The sequence below is a fragment of the Calliopsis andreniformis genome, unplaced genomic scaffold, assembly GCF_051401765.1.
Source record: "Calliopsis andreniformis isolate RMS-2024a unplaced genomic scaffold, iyCalAndr_principal scaffold0127, whole genome shotgun sequence".
Taxonomy (NCBI): Eukaryota; Metazoa; Arthropoda; class Insecta; order Hymenoptera; family Andrenidae; genus Calliopsis; species Calliopsis andreniformis.
In genome coordinates this window covers 596,346-610,890 of record NW_027480536.1, presented here as the reverse complement: position 1 = coordinate 610,890, position 14,545 = coordinate 596,346, and positions in this window count along the sequence as shown.

Below are 14,545 nucleotides of genomic sequence, written 5' to 3'. Positions count from 1 at the left end.
TTCAATCCTCAATCCTCAATCCTCAATTCTCAATCCTCTATCCTCAATCCTCAGACCTCAAACATCAACACTCAACCCTCAGTCCTCGTCCTGAATCCACAACCCTCAATCCTCAATCCTCAACCTTCAATCATCAATATTCAGTCTTCAATCCTCAATCCTCAATCCTCAATCCTCAATCCTCAATCCTCAATGTTCAATCCTCAATACCCAATCTTCAATCTTCAATCCTCGATCCTCAATCCTCAATCCCCAATCCTCAATCCTCAATCCACAGTCCTCAAACCACAGTCCTGAATCCTCAATCCTGAATCCTTAATCTTCAGCCCTCAGTCCTCAACAATCAGTTGTCAATCCTCAATCCTCACTAGAGTATCCTCAGTTCAGAGTTTTCCATACGCAATACTCAATCTGCAATCTTCATATCTCTTTCCACAAACATCAATTCTCATCACTCAACCATCAACTCTCAGTCCCCAATCCTCAATCTTCAATCGTCAATCCTCAATCCTCAATCCTCAATCCTCAATCCTCAATCCCCAATCCTCAATCTTCAATACTCAATCCTCAATCCTCAATCCAAAATCCTCAATCCTCAATCCTCAATCCTCAATCCTCAATGATCAATCCGCAATCCCCAATACTCAATCCTCAATACTCAATCTTCAATCCTCAATCCTCAATCGTTAGTCCTCATTCCTCAAACCTCAACCCTCAGCCCTCAGTCCTCACCCTCAGTTCTCAATTCTCAATCCTCAGGCCTCAATCCTCAATCCTCAATCCTGATTCTTCAATCCTCAATACCAAATCCTCAATCTTCAATCCTCAATCCTCAATCATCTATTCTCAATCCTCAATCCTCAATCCTCAGACCTCAAACATCAATATTCAACCCTGAGTCCTGGTCCCCAATCCACAACCCTCAATCCACAATCCTCATTCCTCAATCCTCAATCCTCAATCCTGAATCCTCAATCTTCAATCCTCAATACTTAGTCATCAATCCTCAATCCTCAATCTTCAATCATCAATGCTCAATCTTCAATCCTCAATCCTCAATCCTCAATCCTCAATCCTCAATCCTCAATCCTCAATCCTCAATCCTCAATACTCAATCTTCAATACTCAATCCTCAATCCTCAATCCTCAATCCTCATTCTTCAATCCTCAACACCAAATCCTCAATCTTCATTACTCAATCCTCAATCCTCTATTCTCAATCCTGAATCCTCAATCCTCAGACCTCAAACATCAATACTCAACCCTCAGCCCTCGTCCTCAATGCACAACCCTCAATACTCAATCCTCAATCTTCGATCATCAATATTCAATCTTCAATCCTCAATCCTCAATCCTCAGTCATCAAACCTCAATTCTAAATCCTCAATCCTGAATCCTCAATGTTCAGCCCTCAGTCCTCAACAATCAGTTATCAATCCTCAATCCTCAATCCTCAATCCTCAATCCTCAATCCCCAATCCTCAATCCTCAATCTTCAATCCTCAATACTCAATCTTCAATCCTCAATCCTGAATCCTCAATCCTCAATCCTCATTCTTCAATCCTCAACAATAAATCCTCAATCTTCAATCCTCAATACTTAGTGATCAATCCTCAATCCTCAATCTTCAATCATCAATACTCAATCTTCAATCCTCAATCCTCAATCCTCAATCCTCAATCCCCAATCCTCAATCCTCAATCCTCAATCATCAATCCTCAATCTTCAATCCTCAATGCTCAACCTTTAATCCTCAATCCTCAATCCTCATTCCTCAATCCTCAATCCTCAATCCTCAATCCTCAATCCTCAATCCTCAATCCTCAATCCTCAATCCTCAATCCTCAATCTTCAATCCTCAATACTCAATCTTCAATCCTCAATCCTCAATCCTCAACCCTCAATATTCAATCCGCAATACCCAATCCTCAATCTTCAATCCTCAATCCTCAATCCTCAATCCTCAATCCTCAATCCTCAATCCTCAATCCTCTGTCCTCAAACCACAATCCTGAATCCTCAATACTGAATCCTCAATCTTCAGCCCTCAGTCCTCAACAATCAGTTGTCAATCCTCAATCTTCAATAGAATACCCTCAGTTCAGAGTTTTCCATACGCAATACTCAATCTGCAATCTTCAAATCTCTATCCACAAACATCAATTCTCATCACTCAGCCCTCCACACTCAGTCCCCAATCCTCAATCTTCAATCCTCAAACCTCAATCCTCAATCCTCAATCCACAATCTTCATTCCTCAATACTCAATCTTCAATCCTCAATCCTCAATCGTTAGTACTCATTCCTCAAACCTCAACCCTCAGCCCTCAGTCCTCACCCTCAGTTCTCAATTCTCAATCCTCAGGCCTCAATCCTCAATCCTCAATCCTAATTCTTCAATCCTCAATACCCAATCCTCAATCTTCAATCCTCAATCCTCAATCATCTATTCTCAATCCTCCATCCTAAATCCTCACACCTCAAACATCAATATTCAACCCTGAGTCCTTGTCCCCAATCCACAACCCTCAATCCTCAATCCTCATTCCTCAATCCTCAATCCTCAATCCTGAATCCTCAATCTTCAATCCTCAATACTTAGTGATCAATCCTCAATCCTCAATCTTCAATCATCAATACTCAATCTTCAATCCTCAATCCTCAATCCTCAATTCTCAATCCTCAATCCTCAGTCCTCAGACCTCAAACCTCAATCCTCAGCCCTCAGCCCTCATCGTCAATCCTCAATCCTCAATCCTCAATCCTCAATCTTCAATCCTCAATACTCAATCTTCAATCCTCAGTCCTCAACTCTCAATCCTCAATACTCAATCCTCAATCGTCAATCCTCAATCCCCAATCCTCAATCTTCAAACCTCAATCCTCAATCCTCAATCCTCAATCCTCAATCTTCAATTCTCAATACTCAAACTTCAATCCTCAATCCTCAATCCTCAATCCCCAATCGTCAATCCTCAATCCTCAATCTTCAATCCTCAATACTCAATCTTCAATCCTCAGTCCTCAATCTTCAATCCTCAATCCTCATTCTTCAATCATCAATACCCAATCGTCAATCTTCAATCCTCAATCCTCGATCCTCAATTCTCAATCCTCAATCCTCAATCCTCAGACCTCAAACATCAATACGCAAACCTCGGTCCTCGTCCTCAATCCACAACCCTCAATCCTCAGTCCTCAATCTTCAATCATCAATGTACAATCTTCAGTCCTGAATCCTCAATCCTCAATCCTCAATCTTCAATCCTCAATGCTCAATCCTCAATCCTCAATCCTCAAACATCAATCCAAAATCTTCATTCCTCAATCTTCAATCCTCAATCCTCAATCCTGATTCTTCAATCCTCAATACCCAATCCTCAATCTTCAATCCTCAATGCTCAATCCTCAATTCTCAATCCTCAATCCTCTGTCCTCAGTCCTCAAACCTCAATCCTCAACCCTCAGCCCTCATCGTCAATCCTCAATCTTCAATCCTCAATACTCAATCTTCAATCCTCAATACTCAATCTTCAATCCTCAATCCTCAATCCTCAATCCTCAATCCTCATTCTTCAATCATCAATACCCAATCCTCAATCTTCAATCCTCAATCATCAATCCTCAAATCTCAATCCTCAATCCTCAGTCCTCAGTCCTCAAAGCTCAATCCTCAACCCTCAGCCCTCATCGTCAATCCTCAATCCTCAATCCTAAATCCTCAATCTTCAATCCTCAATCCTCAATCTTCAATCCTCAATCCTCAATCCTCAATCATCAATCCTCAATCCTCAATCGTCAATCTTCAATCCTCAATACTCAATCTTCAATCCTCAATTCTCAATCCTCAATCCTCAATCCTCAATCCTCATTCTTCAATCCTCAATACCCAATCCTCAATCTTCATTCCTCAAACCTCAATCCTCAATTCTCAATCCTCAATCCTCAGTCCTCAAACCTCTATCCTGAATCCTCAATCCTGAATCCTCAATCTTCAGACCTCAAACGTCAATACTCTACCCTCAGCCCTCGTCCTCAATCCACAACCCTCAATCCTCAATCCTCAATCTTCAATCATCAATATACAATCTTCAGTCCTCAGTCCTCAATCCTCAATCCTCAATCCTCAATCCTCAATGTTCAATACGCGATACCCAATCCTCGATGTTCAATCCTGAATCCTCAATCCTCAATCCTCAATCCACAACCCTCAACCCTCAATCCTCAATCTTCAATCATCAATATACAAAATTCAGTCCTCAATACCCAATCCTCAATCCTCAATGTTCAATCCGCGATACCCAATCCTCAACGTGCAATCCTCAATCCTCAATCCTCAATCCTCAGTCCTCAATCCTCAATCCTCTACCCTCAAGCCTCAATACTCAATCCTCAATCCTCAGTCCTCAAACCTCAATCCTCAATCCTCAATCCTCAACCGTCAGTCTTCAGTCCTCAATACTCAATCTTCAATCCTCAATCCTCAACCCTCAATCCTCAATCCTCATTCTTCAATCCTCAATACCCAATCCTCAATCTTCAATCCTCTATCCTCAATCCTCAATCCTCGATCCTCAATCCTCAATCCTCAATCCTCATTCTTTAATCCTCAATACCCAATCCACAACCTTCATCCTCAATCCACAATCCTCAACTCTCAATCCTCAATCCTCAGTCCTCACACCTCAAACCTCAATCCTCAACCCTCAGCCCTCATCGTCAATCCTCAATCCTCAATCCTCAATCCTCAATCTTCAATCCTCAATACTCAATCTTCAATCCTCCATCCTCAACTCTCAATCCTCAATACTCAATCCTCAATCGTCAATCCTCAATCCCCAATCCTCAATCTTCAAACCTCAATCCTCAATCCTCAATCCTCAATCCTCAATCTTCAATTCCCAATACTCAAACTTCAATCCTCAATCCTCAATCCTCAATCCCCAATCGTCAATCCTCAATCCTCAATCTTCAATCTTGAAACCTAAATCATTAATCCTCAATCCTCAGTCCTCAATCTTCAATCGTCAATACTCAATCTTCAATCCTCAATCCTCAATCCTCAATCCCCAATCCTCAATCCTCAATCCTCAATCTTCAATCCTCAATACTCAATCTTCAATCCTCAATACTCAATCTTCAACCCTCAATCCTCAATCCTCAATCCCCAATCCTCAATCCTCAATCCTCAATCTTCAATCCTCAATACTCAATCTTCAATCCTCAGTCCTCAACCCTCAATCCTCAATCCTCAATCCTCATTCTTCAATCCTCAATACCCAATCCTCAATCTTCAATCCCCAATCCTCAATCCTCAATTCTCAATCCTCAATCCTCAGTCCTCAGTTCTCAATCTTCAATCCTCAATACTCAATACTCAATCTTCAATCCTCAATCCTCAATCCTCAATCCTCAGTCCTAATTCTTCAATCCTCAATACCCAATCCTCAATCTTCAATCCTCAATCCTCAATCCTCAATTCTCAATCCTCTATCCTCAATCCTCAGACCTCAAACATCAATACTCAACCCTCAGTCCTCGTCCTGAATCCACAACCCTCAATCCTCAATCCTCAACCTTCAATCATCAATATTCAGTCTTCAATCCTCAATCCTCAATCCTCAATCCTCAATCCTCAATCCTCAATGTTCAATCCTCAATACCCAATCTTCAATCTTCAATCCTCGATCCTCAATCCTCAATCCCCAATCCTCAATCCTCAATCCACAGTCCTCAAACCACAGTCCTGAATCCTCAATCCTGAATCCTTAACCTTCAGCCCTCAGTCCTCAACAATCAGTTGTCAATCCTCAATCCTCACTAAAGTATCCTCAGTTCAGAGTTTTCCATACGCAATACTCAATCTGCAATCTTCATATCTCTTTCCACAAACATCAATTCTCATCACTGAACCATCAACTCTCAGTCCCCAATCCTCAATCTTCAATCGTCAATCCTCAATCCTCAATCCTCAATCCTCAATCCTCAATCCCCAATCCTCAATCTTCAATACTCAATCCTCAATCCTCAATCCAAAATCCTCAATCCTCAATCCTCAATCCTCAATCCTCAATGATCAATCCGCAATCCCCAATACTCAATCCTCAATACTCAATCTTCAATCCTCAATCCTCAATCGTTAGTCCTCATTCCTCAAACCTCAACCCTCAGCCCTCAGTCCTCACCCTCAGTTCTCAATTCTCAATCCTCAGGCCTCAATCCTCAATCCTCAATCCTGATTCTTCAATCCTCAATACCAAATCCTCAATCTTCAATCCTCAATCCTCAATCATCTATTCTCAATCCTCAATCCTCAATCCTCAGACCTCAAACATCAATATTCAACCCTGAGTCCTTTGTCCCCAATCCACAACCCTCAATCCACAATCCTCATTCCTCAATCCTCAATCCTCAATCCTGAATCCTCAATCTTCAATCCTCAATACTTAGTCATCAATCCTCAATCCTCAATCTTCAATCATCAATACTCAATCTTCAATCCTCAATCCTCAATCCTCAATCCTCAATCCTCAATCCTCAATCCTCAATCCTCAATACTCAATCTTCAATACTCAATCCTCAATCCTCAATCCTCAATCCTCATTCTTCAATCCTCAACACCAAATCCTCAATCTTCATTACTCAATCCTCAATCCTCTATTCTCAATCCTGAATCCTCAATCCTCAGACCTCAAACATCAATACTCAACCCTCAGTCCTCGTCCTCAATACACAACCCTCAATACTCAATCCTCAATCTTCGATCATCAATATTCAATCTTCAATCCTCAATCCTCAATCCTCAGTCCTCAAACCTCAGTTCTAAATCCTCAATCCTGAATCCTCAATGTTCAGCCCTCAGTCCTCAACAATCAGTTATCAATCCTCAATCCTCAATCCTCAATCCTCAATCCTCAATCCCCAATCCTCAATCCTCAATCTTCAATCCTCAATACTCAATCTTCAATCCTCAATCCTGAATCCTCAATCCTCAATCCTCATTCTTCAATCCTCAACAATAAATCCTCAATCTTCAATCCTCAATACTTAGTGATCAATCCTCAATCCTCAATCTTCAATCATCAATACTCAATCTTCAATCCTCAATCCTCAATCCTCAATCCTCAATCCCCAATCCTCAACCCTCAATCCTCAATCATCAATCCTCAATCTTCAATCCTCAATGCTCAACCTTTAATCCTCAATCCTCAATCCTCATTCCTCAATCCTCAATCCTCAATCCTCAATCCTCAATCCTCAATCCTCAATCCTCAATCCTCAATCCTCAATCCTCAATCTTCAATCCTCAATACTCAATCTTCAATCCTCAATCCTCAATCCTCAATCCTCAATCCTCAATCCTCAATCCTCAATCCTCAATCCTCAATCCTCAATCCTCAATCCTCAATCCTCAATCCTCAATCCTCAATCTTCAATCCTCAATACTCAATCTTCAGACCTCAGTCCTCAACAATCAGTTGTCAATCCTCAATCCTCACTAGAGTATCCTTAGTTCAGAGTTTTCCATACGCAATACTCAATCTGCAATCTTCATATCGCTATCCACAATCATCAATTCTCATCACTCAACCATCAGCTCTCAGTCCCCAATCCTCAATCTTCAATCGTCAATCCTCAATCCTCAATCCTCAATCCTCAATCCTCAATCCCCAATACTCAATCTTCAATACTCAATCCTCAATCCTCAATCCACAATCCTCAATCGTCAATCCTCAATCCTCAATCCTCAATCCTCAATCCTCAAGCCTCAATCCTCTGTCCTCGAACCACAATCCTGAATCCTCAATCCTGAATCCTCAATCCTGAATCCTCAATCCTCAATCCTCAACCCTCAATATTCAATCCGCAATACCCAATCCTCAATCTTCAATCCTCAATCCTCAATCCTCAATCCTCAATCCTCAATCCTCAATCCTCAATCCTCTGTCCTCAAACCACAATCCTGAATCCTCAATACTGAATCCTCAATCTTCAGCCCTCAGTCCTCAACAATCAGTTGTCAATCCTCAATCGTCAATAGAATATCCTCAGTTCAGAGTTTTCCATACGCAATACTCAATCTGCAATCTTCAAATCTCTATCCACAAACATCAATTCTCATCACTCAGCCCTCCACACTCAGTCCCCAATCCTCAATCTTCAATCCTCAAACCTCAATCCTCAATCCTCAATCCACAATCTTCATTCCTCAATACTCAATCTTCAATCCTCAATCCTCAATCGTTAGTACTCATTCCTCAAACCTCAACCCTCAGCCCTCAGTCCTCACCCTCAGTTCTCAATTCTCAATCCTCAGGCCTCAATCCTCAATCCTCAATCCTAATTCTTCAATCCTCAATACCCAATCCTCAATCTTCAATCCTCAATCCTCAATCATCTATTCTCAATCCTCCATCCTAAATCCTCACACCTCAAACATCAATATTCAACCCTGAGTCCTTGTCCCCAATCCACAACCCTCAATCCTCAATCCTCATTCCTCAATCCTCAATCCTCAATCCTGAATCCTCAATCTTCAATCCTCAATACTTAGTGATCAATCCTCAATCCTCAATCTTCAATCATCAATACTCAATCTTCAATCCTCAATCCTCAATCCTCAATTCTCAATCCTCAATCCTCAGTCCTCAGACCTCAAACCTCAATCCTCAGCCCTCAGCCCTCATCGTCAATCCTCAATCCTCAATCCTCAATCCTCAATCTTCAATCCTCAATACTCAATCTTCAATCCTCAGTCCTCAACTCTCAATCCTCAATACTCAATCCTCAATCGTCAATCCTCAATCCCCAATCCTCAATCTTCAAACCTCAATCCTCAATCCTCAATCCTCAATCCTCAATCTTCAATTCTCAATACTCAAACTTCAATCCTCAATCCTCAATCCTCAATCCCCAATCGTCAATCCTCAATCCTCAATCTTCAATCCTCAATACTCAATCTTCAATCCTCAGTCCTCAATCTTCAATCCTCAATCCTCATTCTTCAATCATCAATACCCAATCGTCAATCTTCAATCCTCAATCCTCGATCCTCAATTCTCAATCCTCAATCCTCAATCCTCAGACCTCAAACATCAATACGCAAACCTCGGTCCTCGTCCTCAATCCACAACCCTCAATCCTCAGTCCTCAATCTTCAATCATCAATGTACAATCTTCAGTCCTGAATCCTCAATCCTCAATCCTCAATCTTCAGTCCTCAATGCTCAATCCTCAATCCTCAATCCTCAAACATCAATCCAAAATCTTCATTCCTCAATCTTCAATCCTCAATCCTCAATCCTGATTCTTCAATCCTCAATACCCAATCCTCAATCTTCAATCCTCAATGCTCAATCCTCAATTCTCAATCCTCAATCCTCTGTCCTCAGTCCTCAAACCTCAATCCTCAACCCTCAGCCCTCATCGTCAATCCTCAATCTTCAATCCTCAATACTCAATCTTCAATCCTCAATACTCAATCTTCAATCCTCAATCCTCAATCCTCAATCCTCAATCCTCATTCTTCAATCATCAATACCCAATCCTCAATCTTCAATCCTCAATCATCAATCCTCAATTCTCAATCCTCAATCCTCAGTCCTCAGTCCTCAAAGCTCAATCCTCAACCCTCAGCCCTCACCGTCAATCCTCAATCCTCAATCCTAAATCCTCAATCTTCAATCCTCAATCCTCAATCTTCAATCCTCAATCCTCAATCCTCAATCATCAATCCTCAATCCTCAATCGTCAATCTTCAATCCTCAATACTCAATCTTCAATCCTCAATTCTCAATCCTCAATCCTCAATCCTCAATCCTCATTCTTCAATCCTCAATACCCAATCCTCAATCTTCATTCCTCAAACCTCAATCCTCAATTCTCAATCCTCAATCCTCAGTCCTCAAACCTCTATCCTGAATCCTCAATCCTGAATCCTCAATCTTCAGACCTCAAACGTCAATACTCTACCCTCAGCCCTCGTCCTCAATCCACAACCCTCAATCCTCAATCCTCAATCTTCAATCATCAATATACAATCTTCAGTCCTCAGTCCTCAATCCTCAATCCTCAATCCTCAATCCTCAATGTTCAATACGCGATAGCCAATCCTCGATGTTCAATCCTGAATCCTCAATCCTCAATCCTCAATCCACAACCCTCAACCCTCAATCCTCAATCTTCAATCATCAATATACAAAATTCAGTCCTCAATACCCAATCCTCAATCCTCAATGTTCAATCCGCGATACCCAATCCTCAATGTGCAATCCTCAATCCTCAATCCTCAATCCTCAGTCCTCAATCCTCAATCCTCTACCCTCAAGCCTCAATACTCAATCCTCAATCCTCAGTCCTCAAACCTCAATCCTCAATCCTCAATCCTCAACCGTCAGTCTTCAGTCCTCAATACTCAATCTTCAATCCTCAATCCTCAACCCTCAATCCTCAATCCTCATTCTTCAATCCTCAATACCCAATCCTCAATCTTCAATCCTCTATCCTCAATCCTCAATCCTCGATCCTCAATCCTCAATCCTCAATCCTCATTCTTTAATCCTCAATACCCAATCCACAACCTTCATCCTCAATCCACAATCCTCAACTCTCAATCCTCAATCCTCAGTCCTCACACCTCAAACCTCAATCCTCAACCCTCAGCCCTCATCGTCAATCCTCAATCCTCAATCCTCAATCCTCAATCTTCAATCCTCAATACTCAATCTTCAATCCTCAATCCTCAACTCTCAATCCTCAATCCTCAGTCCTCAGTTCTCAAACCTCAATCTTCAACCCTTAGCCCTCATCCTCAATCCTCAATCCTAAATCTTCAATCCTCAATCCTCAATCCTCAATCCTCAATCCTCAATCCTCAATCGTCAGTCTTCAATCCTCAATACTCAATCTTCAATCCTCAATCCTCAATCTTCAATCCTCAATCCTCAATCCTCAATCCTCAATCTTCAATCCTCAATACTCAATCTTCAATCCTCGGTCCTCAACCCTCAATCCTCAATCCTCAATCCTCATTCTTCAATCCTCAATACCCAATCCTCAATCTTCAATCCCCAATCCTCAATCCTCAATTCTCAATCCTCAATCCTCAGTCCTCAATTCTCAATCCTCAATCCTCAATCCTCAATCCTCATTCTTCAATCCTCAATACCCAATCCTCAATCTTCATTCCTCAAACCTCAATCCTCAATTCTCAATCCTCAATCCTCAGTCCTCAAACCTCTATCCTGAATCCTCAATCCTGAATCCTCAATCTTCAGACCTCAAACGTCAATACTCTACCCTCAGCCCTCGTCCTCAATCCACAACCCTCAACCCTCAATCCTCAATCTTCAATCATCAATATACAAAATTCAGTCCTCAATACCCAATCCTCAATCCTCAATGTTCAATCCGCGATACCCAATCCTCAATGTGCAATCCTCAATCCTCAATCCTCAATCCTCAGTCCTCAATCCTCAATCCTCTACCCTCAAGCCTCAATACTCAATCCTCAATCCTCAGTCCTCAAACCTCAATCCTCAATCCTCAATCCTCAACCGTCCGTCTTCAGTCCTCAATACTCAATCTTCAATCCTCAATCCTCAACCCTCAATCCTCAATCCTCATTCTTCAATCCTCAATACCCAATCCTCAATCTTCAATCCTCTATCCTCAATCCTCAATCCTCGATCCTCAATCCTCAATCCTCAATCCTCATTCTTTAATCCTCAATACCCAATCCACAACCTTCATCCTCAATCCACAATCCTCAACTCTCAATCCTCAATCCTCAGTCCTCACACCTCAAACCTCAATCCTCAACCCTCAGCCCTCATCGTCAATCCTCAATCCTCAATCCTCAATCCTCAATCTTCAATCCTCAATACTCAATCTTCAATCCTCAATCCTCAACTCTCAATCCTCAATACTCAATCCTCAATCGTCAATCCTCAATCCCCAATCCTCAATCTTCAAACCTCAATCCTCAATCCTCAATCCTCAATCCTCAATCTTCAATTCCCAATACTCAAACTTCAATCCTCAATCCTCAATCCTCAATCCCCAATCGTCAATCCTCAATCCTCAATCTTCAATCTTGAAACCTAAATCATTAATCCTCAATCCTCAGTCCTCAATCTTCAATCGTCAATACTCAATCTTCAATCCTCAATCCTCAATCCTCAATCCCCAATCCTCAATCCTCAATCCTCAATCTTCAATCCTCAATACTCAATCTTCAATCCTCAATACTCAATCTTCAACCCTCAATCCTCAATCCTCAATCCCCAATCCTCAATCCTCAATCCTCAATCTTCAATCCTCAATACTCAATCTTCAATCCTCAGTCCTCAACCCTCAATCCTCAATCCTCAATCCTCATTCTTCAATCCTCAATACCCAATCCTCAATCTTCAATCCCCAATCCTCAATCCTCAATTCTCAATCCTCAATCCTCAGTCCTCAGTTCTCAAACCTCAATCTTCAACCCTTAGCCCTCATCCTCAATCCTCAATCCTAAATCTTCAATCCTCAATCCTCAATCCTCAATCCTCAATCCTCAATCCTCAATCGTCAGTCTTCAATCCTCAATACTCAATCTTCAATCCTCAATCCTCAATCTTCAATCCTCAATCCTCAATCCTCAATCCTCAATCTTCAATCCTCAATACTCAATCTTCAATCCTCAGTCCTCAACCCTCAATCCTCAATCCTCAATCCTCATTCTTCAATCCTCAATACCCAATCCTCAATCTTCAATCCCCAATCCTCAATCCTCAATTCTCAATCCTCAATCCTCAGTCCTCAGTTCTCAAACATCAATCTTCAACCCTTAGCCCTCATCCTCAATCCTCAATCCTCAATCCTCAATCCTAAATCTTCAATCCTCAATACTCAATCTTCCATCCTCAATCCTCCGTCCTCAAACCTCAATTCTGAATCCTCTATCTTCGTCCCTCAGTCCTCAACAATCAGTTGTCAATCCTCAATCCTCAATAGAATATCCTCAGTTCAGAGTTTTCAATACGCAATACACAATCTGCAATCTTCAAATCTCTATCCACAAACATCAATTCTCATCACTCAACCCTCAACACTCAGTCCCCAATCCTCAACCTTCAATCCTCAATCCTCAATCCTCAATCCTCAATCCTCAATCGTCAGTCTTCAATCCTCAATACTCAATCTTCAATCCTCAATCCTCAATCTTCAATCCTCAATCCTCAATCCTCAATCCTCAATCCTCAATCCTCAATCCTCAATCCTCAATCCTCAATCCTCAATCCTCAATCCTCAATCCTTAGTCCTCAAACCTCAATCCTCAATCCTCAATCCTCATTCGTCAGTCTTCAATCCTCAATACTCAATCTTCAATCCTCAATCCTCAATCCTCATTCTTCAAGCCTCAATATCCAATGCTCAATCTTCAATCCTCTATCCTCAATCCTCAATCCTCTATTCTCAATCCTCAATCCTCAATCCTCAATCCTCAATCTTCAATCCTCAATACTCAATCTTCAATCCTCAATCCTCAATCCTCAATCCTGAATACTCAATCCTCAATTGTCAGTCCTCAGACCTCAAACATCAATACTCTTCCCTCAGTCCTCGTCCTCAATCCACAACCCTCAATCCTCAATCCTCTATCTTCAATCATCAATATACAAAATTCAGTCCTCGATACTCAATCCTCAGTCCTCAATGTTCAATCCGCGATACCCAATCCTCAATGTTCAATCCTCAACCCTCAATCCTCAATCCTCAATCCACAATCCTCAATCCTCAATCCTCAATCCTCAATCCTCAATCCTGAATCCTCTGTCCTCAAACCTCAATCCTCAATATTCAATTCTCAATACTCAATCTTCAATCCTCAATCCTCAATCCTCAGTCCTCAATTCTCAATCCTCAGTCATCTGTCTTCAATCCTCAATACTCAATCTTCAATCCTCAATCCTCAATCCTCAATCCTCAATCGTCAATCTTCAATCCTCAATACCCAATCCTCAATCTTCATTCCTCAAACCTCAATCCTCAATTCTCAATCCTCAATCCTCAATCTTCAATCCTCATTCTTCAATCCTCAATACCCAATCCCCAATCCTCAATCCTCAATCCTCAATTGTCAGTCTTCAAACCTCAATACTCAATCTTCAATCCTCAACACTCAATCCTCAATCCGCAATACTCAATACTCATTCTTCAATCCTCAATACCCAATCCTCAATCTTCAATCCCCAATCCTCAATCTTCAATCCTCAATCCTCAATCCTGAATCCTCCACCCTCAATCCTCAGTCCTCAAACCACAATTCTGAATACTCAATCCTGAATCCTCAATCTTCAGCACTCAGTCCTCAACAATTAGTTGTCAATCCTCAATCCTCAATAGAATATCCTCAGTTCAGAGTTTTCAATAACCAATACTCAATCTGCAATCTTCAAACATCTATCCACAGACATCAATTCTCATCACTCAACCCTCAACACTCAGTCCCCAATACTCATTCTTCAATCGTCAACCTTCAATTCTCAATCCTCAATCCTC